The sequence below is a fragment of the Hemibagrus wyckioides genome, linkage group LG25 (genome assembly GCF_019097595.1).
Source record: "Hemibagrus wyckioides isolate EC202008001 linkage group LG25, SWU_Hwy_1.0, whole genome shotgun sequence".
Lineage (NCBI taxonomy): Eukaryota > Metazoa > Chordata > Actinopteri > Siluriformes > Bagridae > Hemibagrus > Hemibagrus wyckioides.
The window spans coordinates 12,697,599-12,703,598 of NC_080734.1; positions in this window are offsets into that span (position 1 = coordinate 12,697,599).

Sequence of the window (6,000 nt, forward strand, 5' to 3'; positions counted from 1 at the left end):
TTAAACTGTGTACATTTAAAGCATAATGCTAGTTAAAATGTACAGTATGTTGCAGAAATGATAAAAATTCTTAACAGTGCAGTGCAGGGCTTTATATCCTTTATTCTATAAAGGTGGAGGAAGAATACGTAATTATCAAACTAAAATCATGTCACTGGAATTTTTTTATTACATGTTATATTATTTAAAGCTAAATTATTATTAGAATTTTAACATTAATATTATTTTTATATTTATTATACCATCTGAAATATAATAAATTTCATTGTTTGCCAAAGGTAAAATTTGATATTTGAGAGCTTGATTGACAGAAATAAAAAATATATATATTTTTTTTATACTTTTCAAGCTTTTAATTCACATTCATAATTTTGCATTCCAAAATTAAAATATTATTTATTCTGTTTCACATTTGTTTTCGTAAACCACAAAATTCAGCCTCTCTCTCTCTCTCTCTCTCTCTCTCTCTCTCTCTGTCTCTCTCTCTCTCTCTTTAATGCAGACTTGTCCAGTCTTATCTGTAAAGGACTGTTCCTTAAAATGAGTGTTTTCATTCCAGTCAAGCAGGAGCCATTAACAACCCCTGACCTAAACTATAGATGCAAAAACTTTTCCGCTACAGCAGTGGAATGATTTAGCAAAATGCAGAGGCAGGATTCACAGGGATTTCCAAGCACTAAATAGACTTGGACTAGGGATTAGGGATTATTATTCCTTATCAGTAACAGACGAGAGTAAGTTGAAGATAAGGTAGCTTTTGTGTTGTTAACCATGTGGAAACTAAAGTACAGCAGTCACACTGCTCACCATGCACTATGAGTCTTATAGCAAATCCTCCTGATGAAGCCTGCATGGCTGAGACAGTGTAGCAGGAGAAGGAGTCCATAACTATCCAAAAGTTAATTTAAGGTTGTCCAGATAGATCACAAGACATAAAGATGCATCTCTAAAGATATCCACAGCTCAGTCCTGCTGGGATTTAGATTTTTTCATAGTTCTTACTATGAAAATGATTTGAATTGCACCATCAGAGTAGCAATTAAAGTAGAGACTGTAGATGCTGAGATTTTAGTATGAAATGTCATTTTGGATGTTATTCATAGTGACACCACATGATGGAGGTATAGAGCTATCGGTAAGGCTGGACCTTACAACATACCTTATTGAAATCCTAGTATAAGGAAGTCTTTAAAGTTGGATTATATGCAGGTTCATTTCCGTGTTCATGTGGGGGTTTATTTGAGCATTTACCACAAGAATATTAGTACCTCGGTCCTTCCTGAATTTAGATCTACAATGTGTGCATTTTCAGAGAAGGGTTACTGAGGCAGTGATCCAGTACGTCTGTGTGTTCACTCCTTCAGGAAAACACCCAAAGGTCTCAGATAATGAGGACTGATTATTCAGAATGGTTTAGGTACATGGATTGATTTAGCTGGCAGTATGCTGTAAAAAAAAAAAAAAAAAAACATCAATATAACTCATTCGATCTGTTCTTCAGGTTAACATCATATTGTAGAATCAAATTCTGTGAATATGATTGTCTAGAATAACTAGCTGAGATAAAAACAACTTACAGTGGAAGTCTGAATGGCTGCCTATATGACTACACATCCTGAAGGTCATCTACACAGGAGTGTGTGTGTGTATGAGGAGGACAAAACCTCATGCTGACCCGGGAAACATGCTTCACCAATTAGCAGCCTCACTACAGGATCAAATGCAATTGAAAACATTTACCGACAAGACTGCCACACATCACAATGCTCCATTCATTGAAGCCGGGCTGCTGTTTTTTTTCCCCTTCCCTTTTTTTTTTTTATGAATGTAGCTCGAACCTGACCTTATCCCGTACCTGAGTGCAGGTCCACTTTACTGCTTTTTCAGGTCAAAGACTTAGCGGAACTCAAGTTCTGGTGTGTCACATCCTGCACAAGCCGTACACCTTATTTTAACACCCTCTGAAACAAGCTGCTTTACTGTGATGATAAGGTGCTCCATTCCCAAAACAGCCTGTTTGTGTGCTGAATAAAAATTTCCATAAACCAGAGCTATAAAGCAACACATGTTGGTTTAAACTAAAAGAATGTCAGTGAATGGGTAATAGTCAATAGTTGTATTGTCTGTGTCAATAGAAGCGTATATATACATATATACACAGAGCGAGAGAGAGAGAGAAGAGTATGTCTGAAACACATCTCTGTGCCAGTACACAACCCTAACATTAATGTCTACTTTATGTCTTCTTCATGTTTATACATTTAAATGGTACCTTCAGCAACCCGTGTTTCTGCTTGTGGATGTTTCCAGCTTATGTGGCGAAAAGGTTAACGCAGAAAGAAATGCACACACATTCACACAGACACATCCAAAGTTTAAGGGGGGGAAAAAAATGTGTAAGAAAAAACCAACAGCAGCATGCATTTTCAATTATCTCTGTGTTCACTCGCAGATCTTAAATTTCCGTCAAAATCAGCCAAGTCCTGTAGCTCTTGCTCTCATGGAAACATCTGATATAAATAAGCCGTTGCAGCCTGTCAGGTTAGATAGCTATTAATACAGCTGCTGCCATATGCAAACCCCAAGTTTTACCTTCCCCATCCTTCCAGGAGACAGAGAGCACCTTTGGAACCGGATATCACATGTTGAAATAGCACATGCTTTGAAGATCAGCTACTGTATAACAGCTTCCATTACACAGTGGAGTGCTACATATGAGCTTCAGTGTTTTATCACTCTACAACTCGTAGACATAAAAGATATGGATGAACAGACTCATATGTTTGGATAAAGGTCATCTGCCAGATAGTTTGTGGTCTCCCCCTCTGTTTTGGTCTCTCCATGGATTACATATGTTTCCTGTGAGCTGAAAATAAATACCAATGAAAAGCAAAAGCGTCCAACATTGTTAAAGCTCAACAGCCACCTGTATATGAGAGGTTAGTGACGTGCTAAGGTGTAATCCTTGATAGCTGAAAGGGGAGAGGTTTTAGTTTACCAGTATCTACAGTAAAGGAAATGCCATCTAAACACAAAACCAGTGTAATACCAAAGGTGAAGTTCAAGTTGTCCTTACGGATAAAGATATCATTTCACCTATTAAATTACTTTTCTCTGAAATGTCTCAGAGCAAAAGCTCATAATATACACAGATTTTTATTTTTAAAAAAATGTGCAAGCTTTTTCTTTCTTCCTATACTTACTCCCTGGATTCTGATATTGAACCAAAAGTAAAGGTTTATGCTTATGTGAATAAGCTGGTAACTAAATCTTTTGCTAAACCCAAATGCACAAACATGTTCTCCATCAGGAAAAGCCTTTAAAATAGACAGTGTCTGTTTTCAGTGCAGTTACGCTTTCCAAATCTGCTGTAACTAATAATGGACTAGTGCACGTCACCCATTATGTCTTTCTGCTCTTTTTGTTTTAAGCATTGTCATTTTGCGACAAAGGGAGGTGTCTTTTTGCACATGTTCTTTTTCTGCTGTGTTGTGTTTATTTTAATAAGTGGCAAAGCTGAGACATGATCTGAAAATGATCTGGGAAAGCCTTAAGTAAAATGCATACAGGTTTTTTTTTTTTTTCTTTCTGTTTGTTGTATTGTGTTTACTTTGATACCAAAATGATGCCAAGGCTTTTGGTAACCTATGACAGGACACCAAAGTGTGGGAATTTTTTCAGCGCATGAAATTACTGAACTTGTCGTAGATTTTTACACACTCACCTGAGGAACAATAACATCACATATCTATTTGCGCTAGAGTCAATTTTTATTTACAAAAATAGCCATATTTGTTGCTGATTGGTGATGCACAGTTAAAAGATGGCTAGAGAAACAGTTCCTATTAGACTGAAGCCAGACTGAATCTGCTGAGAAAAACAACCTGTGTACCCTTATGACATTGAGCATGTTTTTTCTATTCATAATCCACGCAGATTTCCAAAACAGGCAACAGGTCTCTATACAGCTGCTGCTCTCATTCAAAGACAAGACCCTTAAGAGTATTTCTGCATATCCCTGGATTCTGAACCATATGAGACTGAATGCGTAAGAAAAAAGAAAAGCTGCTTGATTGTGCTTTATGCCCTGGGAGACATCCAGCAGGGCAACGACTCTGATGTTTAGGCTGTAAGTGCACTGGGTGAGTAATAGGGCACACAAGGGGAGGTGTTTGTTTCCTCCTCTGGTGAATATGCCAGCTATTCGTGAATGGATGCCATTTTGCTGCATGCAAATCTTCGTGCTGCCTGCTAGTATCAGCTGAGGTATATTAGTGTTATCCTTGGCACGGACCAAAAGGGAGGTCAGGAGAAAGACATATTGAGAATTCGGAAAGGTCTCACGAACTCTTACGGGATTACCTTACAGACACTTTCCACGGCTGAGATCCAGTGAATGAAGCCATTGTACAGTGGGACTCAACCCAGGAAAGTAAACTTTGTCAGGACCCAGTTCATTAGCACCTAGTTTAGTGTTTGAAGCATGTCGTTTAGACAAGGCTTATGGGGGAAACCCCGCTCAGACATATAGACATATACCCTGTAAGCTCCAGAAATGGCAAGGGGATTTCCACTGCAAATTGCTCAAGAGCAAATAAAACTTTGTGGATAAATGAAGAATGGACTAAAATCACTTGGTGGGACTTCATCCCTGGTTATGAAATTTCTATATTCAGTAATACGATTAATAAGATTTTTTCAGAAAATATACGTCTTTTAAGTATTTCCAGCTTATACACAAGACAATTCTGACTTACTTACTTATACATACTGTTACACTTACTTTGACTACATCACTGGCTTTAGCAACCTGTTGTCTTTTATTTCTTAGCATTAAAGTATTTATATCATTTTAAAGTAGGGACCCCCTCACAGGGTTGGAGTAAAGGGAGGAGCAAAAGATGTGCAAAGAGAGAGAAAGAGAGACAGAATGAGCTTTGAAGAGGAAAGGGGTGTGGAGAAAAAGATGGTCAGAAATTAAAGAGTTAAATATGTTTGCACCTGTTTTCTGACTTCTGAAGAGCAAATGTTCAGGATTTCCATTCTGACTGCTTCATTTAGCTCCTTTTTTTTTAGTTATTATGTTTGATGGAGCCACATCTATCTGTCTGTCCATCTTAAGTCTATATCATCATCATCATCATCCTAATCAATATATATATATATATATATATATATATATATATGAATTCATAAATTATGTACTGTAGTTTTCTCTCTGATCTCGAAGCATAAATTATTCCATTCTGCATAAAAACAGAAGGCTGCTTCACCATATCTTTTCTTGTTGACTTTGGGTACTCTGAGCAAGGCTGCAGCTTTAAATCTTCATAAACGACTCAGAGCATATGGAGACAATCCATAATACATCGTAGTGCTAATCCATTTGAAAACTAGTAGCAGTATAAATGCAGTTTAAATACTATCCTAAAAGAGCTTGGAAGTCAATGTATGTTGAATAAAGCTTACATCACCATCAAGGATCACATCCTGACTGACAAATTCTGACTACAGGTTTAACCTGCAAAGCTTAAAGTTAAATGTAACTTAAAGTTTATTTAAACATCATCCAGCTAATAATATTTCTTACTCAGTCTGTCAGGGTGTTTAGGGTAATAGTGCTGTCTGGGGCAATGGATATGTAAAGCTGTGTATTGTCTGGGCAGTGGCTATGGAAGTATTTCATATTTGTTAATCTGATATGTTGCAGTCATGCATTTACACTTATCCTATTCATTCTTTTTATGTGAAGATTTCAGCCTTTTTCTAATTTAGTAATCCAAGATCAGCTTTAGGGCCACTGTGATCTTCCATGTTTGGATAAAAATGTCAAATCATACAATTTGTTAAGGTAACGGAATTCGTGACTTTCATTCATGACTTATATATATATATATATATATATATATATATATATATATATATATATATATATATATAAATGTCACCCAAAGCTATAAACCTGAGTTAAACCTGGTAGTGACTCATCAGAGGAAAGAA